Source organism: Lissotriton vulgaris, chromosome 1_1, assembly GCF_964263255.1.
Source record: "Lissotriton vulgaris chromosome 1_1, aLisVul1.2, whole genome shotgun sequence".
Classification (NCBI taxonomy): Eukaryota; Metazoa; Chordata; class Amphibia; order Caudata; family Salamandridae; genus Lissotriton; species Lissotriton vulgaris.
In genome coordinates this window covers 1378555799-1378565265 of record NC_141685.1, presented here as the reverse complement: position 1 = coordinate 1378565265, position 9467 = coordinate 1378555799, and positions in this window count along the sequence as shown.

The window sequence follows — 9467 nt, the reverse complement described above, 5'->3', positions numbered from 1 at the left end:
AGGGAAGACATAGCTTGGCAGTTCGGGCTGGACTGTTCCCATGAGGCACAATGTCAGACTGATTTGCATATGGCCATGTATGAACTGGAGTGGTGGAGTGAGCTAAATAATGATGATGGATTAAACCCTGATCAGTTGACTGGGGGTGAGGTGCTTGCAATGTTCAACACTCCGTCCATCATCCCCTTTGGTTTTGCTTTGTTTGCCCTAAGTTGGCAGGGTATGCCCAGATGTGGGTCCCTTGCTCACTTTGCCACTGGATTGAAGCTAGCCTGGCTGATGACGGCTGAATAGACAGAAACCAGTCCCAAGATGCTTGTTTTCGGTCCAGGGAAGCCATGGTTTGGCAGTTCGGGCTGGACTGTTCCCATGAGGCACAGGGTCTGACTGATCTGCATATGGCCATGTCTGAACTGGGTTGGCGGAGTGAGCTAAAGATCAGTTGACTGGGGGTGAGTGCTTGCAATGTTTAACACTCCGTTCATCATTACCTTTGGTTTTGCCATGCTGGAACAGCCACTCTAGCAAAGTAGGTCCTACTTGGTACCTTCCATTTTGGGCAGATGGCTGCAACAAAATCTAAGAATCCCACTCCTTCCACAAAAGAAAAAGGAGGAGTTCCAGTACTAACATATTTGCCAGTTTCCCATTGTACAAAAGTGCAGTTGAATGGTTTCGCTCGTGGGGCCCTTCCTGCCTAACCATGCCTAAACATGCCCATAATAGTAGCCTGGATTTTCTTCTTTTCTTGGGGCACTGACATGGGAGTTTTTTGAGAAGCAGATGCTAGTGGTAGACTCAATAAGCGTTGTGGTGGTAGGGCACTCACTGTATGTTGCAGTGTCTTCATCACCTCAATCTGAGTCTACGAGTGCCATTGTGAAGTTGCTGAGGTGGGTGAATCTGCTGGCACACTGCTGGGGACAGGGCTGCTTTGCGTGAAGAAGATGTCACCCTCTTCTTCCTCATCAACTTCCCCGTGATTAGACTTGTAGCTGGTCTTCCCTGGCTCTTCCAACCTTGGACTGCAACTTTAACATGCAATACTACATCAGATCGATGGCCAAATCTGCCAGATTCCACCTGAGCTATCTATGGAAACTGAAACCCTTCCTAGATGCTCCCGACCTAAAAATGGCAGTCCAAGCACTAGTCATTTCTAGCTATACATGTGCTCCAAATTATCCAGCAGACCACAAAATTCAACAGTTCCAAATAAAGTTTAGCAAATCAATGTCTTTTGGTCGTCTTCAAAGTTTATTCCAAAGTTCCAGGTAAGTTCCAAAGATCCAAATAAATATCTTCAATACATCAGTTCAGTGAGGATAATACTGTTGCCAACACGTGTTTCGTCGTGTGTAAATTTCACACATAGACTTCCTCAGGGCTGAAAAACTATTATCAATCCTCTCATGTAAATATGACCTCCTCTCCAATGTTAGCTTGGCAAATGTCGTAGGGTAATCAGTTTCGGTTGTATCCAACCTCGGAACGTTCATCCCGTGTACCAGCGGCAAGTGTCCTCGCTGTACGATCTTTGGAACTTACCTGGAACTTTGGAATAAACTTTGAAGACGACCAAAAGACATTGATTTGCTAAACTTTATTTGGAACTGTTGAATTTTGTGGTCTGCTGGATAATTTGGAGCACATGTATAGCTTTTTGTACACCAGACTGGAGTATATAGTTGAGTGCTCAGAGGTATATTGAACTGTTCATTTCTGTGTGTAACAGAAAATTTGGGGTGTCGGATACATGCCCTTCCTCTAGATGCACCGCAATTAGATTTAGTACAAAATATACTTATCCCTGATATGAAGTGAGGAGCGCCCTGAGATTGTTAGTATCCCATTTTACTAGTCATTTCTAGATTGGAATACGGCTGCTCCACCCTCTCTGGCTGACCCAAGATCTCGCTAGCACCTTTAAAAGCCTGCCTCAATGCGGCCGCCAGACTACTCACTGCCACAAGGAAATTTGATCACATTTCCCCACGTCTGAAAATGCTGAACTGGCTTCCTCTCGAGGCCAGAATACAGCTTAAGCTGGCATGCATCACACACAAGACCTTATACTTGAACTCCCATGCATACCTGACACAGAAACTTGTGTTATTGCCAGGAATCACAAACTCACGGTCCGCCAGAGACCTCCTACTCCAGCCCGCACGCTTTCAAAAAAAAAAAACGTATAATCGGGCGTTCACTGGGGCTGCGCCAAGAATATGAACTCCCTCCCACCCGCCATCAGAAGAATCCCCTCTGTTTCACGTTTCAAAAAGGAGGCCAAATCCTTCCTCATGAGTAAATTCCTCATCTAAACCCTGTCCCATAACCTCCAACAGAGACTATTGCCTCCTTCTGTCGACCTTTCGTCCCACCGAGAAACCCGGGGCCTCCCTTCAGCAACTATAATGTTAACCATACTTATATCCTTTCCCCTCCCGTTGTCCTATGCTATTGTAATGCTAACTGTACCTTGTGTTCCTTGCATCTCCTTGTACTCCCATGATTCCCTACCTATTGTACAACTCCTTGACTATGTAAAGCGCTCTGATATCCTAACGGGTCAAGTTTGCGCTCTATAAAACACAATAAATAAATAAATAAATAAATACAAATAAAAATGACCACGTTCAGCAATTTCTTTTTGTTGCTCCTCCCACTTGATTTTGTGGTGTTTTTTCATATGGGTCGTCTGGCCTCCAGTATCAATATGTGTACCAGGGTTACCTCGACGAACATTTGTGTGGCAAATCATGCATACTGCAATGTGCTCCCATGCTTTGCTAACTGTAAGAAAGTCCCAAACTTGGGAGGAGTGCAGTTTTCCTGGGCAACTACCAATGCCTGAAGAAGAACTGGAAGCAGGTGGGCATGTCATCAATTGTCTCTCTGCTTCTCCTGAGGCAGGAGTTGGTGCAGGTCTCAGCTGGGGCTCTGCAAATATGGGAGCTGGTGGCAGTGCTACGTGTGCCACATCCCTCAGAGCTGGTTGAATAACAATATCAGGTTCCTCTGTGTCACCTTCCACCATGACTACCTCATCATCGCCATCTTCCTCTTTATCCCCTTCCATAAGTCTAAGTCTTTCTGAAACTTTTCTTTTCGAATGCCTCTCCTGTTGTCTCCTGGTCTCTGTCAGAATCCACTCCATGTCCCTATTATCACCATCAGAAGTGGTGCTTGTAGAATATGGTGCTGTAGTAACTTTCATTTCCTTGCTGGAGATCTGGGAGTCAATGATTATAAAAGAGGAGGTTCAACTTCTTGCTCTGAAGGAAGCTCAACCTCCTGTTCTTCTCCAACATCTGAAAAATACATTGGTGGCAGCGGCTAAAAGCACAAATCCAATTCAACATCATTACTCAGGGTAGACATGATTGCACTGGCTGCCTCACTGACATAGATGGTCCTCGGCTTAGGTTGGGGGGTGATACTGTTGATGTAGGAGTGCTGATTTCAGCTTGCCCGCTGGAGGCCAGGGTGGCAGGCACAACTTCCCTGAAAAAGATTAGGGTCGGCACGCCAGTGGTGGAAATCTGCTTCTTCTGCTCCCCACTAGCACTTTCATGGCAGCACTTTTCTTTGGGGCCACCTTGAAGCTGTCAGTTGGCCATGGCACTTAGCTTCAAAACAAGCTGAAGAGATGACTGTGCCGGGTAATCAGTCACGCGTCACATCGTTCACAGACTGTGGATGATGTCTCTTCTCCTGTGAACCTAAAAGCAAACAGGCAAGCAAAAACATCAGTGAAATTTGGCATTGTTGCAGTTTAATTAGTAGTACAAACAAATAATATAATTTGTTGTGGTTACTTAAGTTATTTTAAATAATTAACAATACAGTGTTCATTCATAAAACGGAAAACTACACCAACATAATCTTTTATAGTGTACACTTAGGGAGGATTAGAAAGAGCAACAACAATAAAACATACAGCTGCAACTGGTTGCTTTATGTGCAATGCATCATGGAGGATGTGGCACTAAGGGAGGTGCAGCTGAGAAATGACAATACAATAATCCTTACACAATGAAAGCTGTTGTGTACCTATACGAGACATGGGGTTGATTCATTGATGCCAGATGTTATGAAAATGGTTTTTAAAAAATCTAAAAATAAAATGAATAAATTTAAAAATTAGAAATATTAAAAATTAAAAAAATAATAACAATTTTAACTAAAATGTAAAAAAAAAAAAAAAAAGTGACACTATCCTTAAGCATACCATTCATTTTAATTTATTATCTCATTCAGTGCTTAATTTGTAAAATATGAAGTCCAGGTGCTCAAATTTTTGTCAGAGGCCACACCCACGTTCCCTGGCTCCACCTACTTATTCCACTGGCTCCACCCACATACTCAACTTGCACTGTTGAAAGTCAGATTTAATACATAATCTGAAATTCAGCAGGGAGCCTTCTGACTCTGAAGCAAATAAGTGAATAACATCTGAGCCTATACATTTATCTAAAAAATGCAAAGAGAACAATTGTTGGACAGAATGCAGAACATATAGCTATGTCTGAACTGGGGTGGCAAAGTGAGCTAAAGAATGATGATGGATTGAACCCAGATCTATCACTGGGCGTGAGTGCTTGAAACGTTTCAGCACTCTGTCCACCATCTCCTTGTGTTTGCTTTATACAATTATCTAGACAATAGTGTGATATATGTGACTGGTTTAAATATTAGAACCGTAAAGGGTGATTATTTGTTTTTATAGCGCTTGCTAACTGTGGACTTTGACGCTTTAAAGCACTGTAAATACTAGGTGTTACTATTCAGTGGATCTACTTCAAAAGGTTGAATGACTAAGTGTGAAGCTTGCAGATTACACACACACACAAACACACACACATATATACACTCCACTTGACAGCTGGAGCATATCTCACTGAGCTATCTTCCCAAGGACGCAGTGTCAGTCACAGTTCAGGGGTGCAACTTATGCTTGACTTGTTATATACAGTATCACACCTTGACATACTTTCTGTGAATGTGATGCTTTAGGAAAGAGAGGAGGCGGACCTCCCACAAGGGCGCCGGGCCACCTGGTGCCTCGCCATAACTGTAGGACAAGAGGTGTGTGCACTGAGAGCAGGATATCGTAGACATTGATTTGATAGTGATAGATACCTAGAGTAGTAGCTCAGAGGTTTGAACTCTGTCTGTAGGACCACCTCTGAACCTCTGCTGATTCAGTCTTTCATCTTTCCAAGAAAAATAACAGGAGCGTCATTGCGTTGAATAAATAAAACACCTACTATGCAAGTGCCAAGAGGCGATTAATAATACAGTGTGAGCTTTATAAACAGACAGAAGCTCATTCAAACTTGCTTATTCCTCTTTCCACGTTGTAAGTCCTCCATGTGTGACTGGTACGAAAAAGTACATATTGAGAGATTTGCCATTTGTTTGGAACTACTTGTAATAAATACATTATGCATTTCTACAGTTTTTTCTGGTATCTCAGTTATTTAAATGGTCTCTATTGTCTCAGCAAAAGCCACACAATTATAACAACTCATTAATATCAACATTAAAACACCAAACATACCATATCATACAATACTATACTATACTATACAATGACAGGCCATACAATTCAATGACAGCCTATACCAAACCATACTATACAATGGCAGGCCATACCATACCCTATAATGACAGTCCATACCATACCATACTATACCATACCATGCCACACCATGCCATAACATACTATGCTATACAATGACAGACCATACAATACTGTATAATGAATGACAAGCCATATCACACCATACAAAAGACAAAAAATTAAAAATAAAACCCTAACACAGCCAATTGATCTTGCATAGGCGAGACCTGCTGCTTTGCCAATGTTTGGTTTTTCACTAGTGCTCACGAGTCTCAGGCATCAGGAAAGTGGGGCGAGCATGTGACCTGACAGGCTGCCAGCGTGTGAGCTCCTCCCATTCAGACATCCTTGCAGGGTGACGCGGCCTGGTGTACCAGGACCACGGGCGAGCTAATGTACACCAAAGACTGGGAGTCAGTGATTGGCTGATGCCAGTGTTGTGTGCTTGTTATCATTTTAAATCAGGCCTTTCACTTTAAATCATTGCCTTTAAGATGTGCTCTGGAAACGATGAAAAATACACAGTTGAGAAGGCCATTAACTACAGTAACGCTCGCTGAATGCTACAGTTACACAATACTATATTTAGCTTGATTAGTCTGGGATAAAAACTGCTGCTTAATTTCTGCATCAATTAAAACGTTGTGCCTTTATGGGAGAGTATAATTAGTCCTAAATAGCAGAATCAGGTTTTAGGGGAATGCCAACACGATCTTCATTTTGTAGCTGATTCATATGTAAAATTGCCATATATGAATTCAGGCGTTTCTTACTACATACTGCACAAATGATCTGAACATCAAATTAAACAAATGTGCTAGTAAGAAAGATGCATTAGAGTTTAATGGTATGTTATGTTTCCAGAATGTATTTAGCGCCCTCCCATCACATTGGTAGGTCCTAAGTTTCGCCATTGACAGGCTTTTCCCATTACAGCGCCCAGAAGCGGATCCTGCTTCCGGGTTTTCTCAAGGAGGAGTCAAAGGTCATGTGTTGCAGGAGACTTCTAAAGACCTGGCTTTTCCCTGGTGTTTAACGATCGTTACTCAGTACTTGAAGCATGAGTCCATATTTAACCCGTTTTTAGCGCCACGAAGTGATAGTTGAGCTCTACAATAAAACAAAACATAAACATAGGGCAAACACTTAAAAGTGACTACGTGCCTGACTCTCTGGTATCGCTCACAGCTTCCGCTTCTTGTCCTGATCAATCATGACTATCTCTCTCTCGTGCTATGAAGCCCGACGTGAGATTTCAAAGGAGCTTTGCTGTCGGTACACTGGTGTCGATTGAGACACTGATGATGCAAGTCACAGGAGGTTGTGAGGGAGCACTTACGGTTTTCACAGTAAGATGAAGTGTGGACAGGCCCGAGCCTCAAACCTGCAGATTGTGCAACACTTTGCAGAACTGTGAGGTGACGTGTGTCCCGCACTGCAGGGCTCGGAAAGGACCATGGACGCAGATCAAAGGGTTTACTATGGACCCCTGTAATTCCGATTAGTCAGGGCCCAACGCCCACCCCCTACCCCACCCCGCTCCTACAAAAAAAAAAATCAGCGTTGGTTTTTTGGGCACCTTGGACTTAGGCAAAGCCAGGGCCGGCCAGGCAATGATTATGATGGCATGTTGGCAATTTGGCGTCGCTAGTTGCAGTGTTTAGCAGCGCTGCCCTTGGTAAGCTTATTAGTACTCAACTTATCTTACCGTTAACTGTGGTGGGCGGCCGGCCGGAAGGGACTCAATGATGCACACACAGCCTGCAGTGTGCTGCATTTCTAATAACTGATTAGGCAGTACACAGCAGACAGACAATACTATTGGCCATCGATCGATGCTCTCAAAACTCCACGGTCGTCGGGTAGGGCCGACTTGGCGAAGACTTGTCACTCGTTGTGGTGGCAGGTGGTGTCGACTCGTGCTGCACGCTGCGGTGGTTATGCTGGGGCGTGGCAAACTGGCAGTGTGAAAAAATCTGCACACGTTGCAGCCCGGACGCCGCACAACCCCTACCCCATCTTAACCAAAAAACCAGCCCAAATCTCGACCCGCCCACCCACCCACTGGCAAGTTAGTGGCACAGTTGGCACTGACAACACTGAAGCACTAAGGCAGGGCCGCGGGCCGCCGCGGTGCATAGTGTAATGCCCGCGCCGCCATTATAATATTTACATTTATTTAGATATTTTTATGAAATGAATAATGAATCTCTCACCCCGGGGCCTCAGGGCAGGCTAAGTGTCTAAATCAAGTGGCACGGCAAGTCAGCAACACTTTTACTTTTAACCGCCGGCGGATTACTGGCTCCTTCTATCGAATTGAAATACCATTCGTTCCTTTTGTGGAAATACTTAAGGTATTATTTGCTGCGTATTCGAACATTTTTCTTTGCGTGGAGATGATAGCTAAGCCCGGCGCTGACTAATGACTCACTTAAGTTGGGAGATCATAACGCACCGGCCTGCGGCTGCATCTGCACAAACATAAATTGAAAAATGTGATGTGCGTCACTGCGTGCGCAGCAGATGCGTGTAGACTGTAGACCCGGCCCTGTCAATTAAGTGCCGGTGCTAAGCACCGGCAAGTACCGGCACAAATTAAGCCCTGATCTCATTGCTCAACGATCCATGCAAGCATATGGCAAATTGCCACACTGTCTGGACACACAAAATGGCTGCCTGCCATTGCCACTTGGACATCAATAACATAGAGCAAAAAGGCATTGGGAACAAAGAGAAGACGATATGTAGGCCTATAGCAAAAGCACACTCAATGCCTATGCAAAATGGCCACCAGCCACATGATCAAACAGAAAGCGAGGAGGCATGGGGAACAAAGAGAAGATATGCAGGCCTATGGCAAAGACACACTGGCTTGCTACACAAAATGGCTGCCAGCCACATGATCAGAACAACAACAACCAGCAAGGAGGCATGGTCACTCACAAACAGAGAAGGCATGCAAGCCTATGACAAAAGCACACTTGCTGGCTACACAAAATGTCCGCCAGCCACATAGTCAGAAGAATAAGAACCAGCAATGAGGCATGGCCAAAAAACAGAGAAGACATGCAGGCCTATGGGGAAAGCATACTGGATGGCCACACAAAATGGCCACCAGCCACATGGTCACAACAACAACAAGCAGTAAAGAGCTATGGCCACAAATGAAAAAATACTTCAGGCCTATGGAGAAAGCACACTGGCTGGCTACACAAAATGGCCACTAGCCACATGGTCAGAACAACAACAAGCAAGATGCCTGGAAAAAAAGAACACATGCAGGCCTAGGGTGAACACTGACTATACAAAATTGCCTCTGGCCACATGGCATAATAAACAATAAAGACAAATGGTGGCCTATGCCAAACACACATACACACACTCAGTGGCCAGACAAAAGAGGCATGGGAAGACAGAGAACACAGTATTCATTTAGCAATGCCAAAATAAAACATTAACAGGACTGACAATGTTCACAATAACACACATTCTCACAAAGGCAGTACCCCACCTAAACAATGTTTGCAGGGGACATTTTCTTTAAATATCCCAAAAAATGGGAGAGGATGTAGCCTCACGGATAAAGCTGCTGACATTGGAGCTAGGGCATCAGGTTCGAGCCTCGGCTCAACATCCTGTGATTCTGGGCAAATAACTTAATTTTCCTCGTGCCTACCAAATAATGAATGTGTCCTTGTGTAATGTAACTGGTGCTCATGTAAAGCACTCCCTCCCAAAAAAAAATATATATACTTTTTGTATTTTAATACAATGTCATCCATGGCCTAAATGATGCCTCAATGCTACAGACACCACAGACCCAGGAATAGTACAGGGT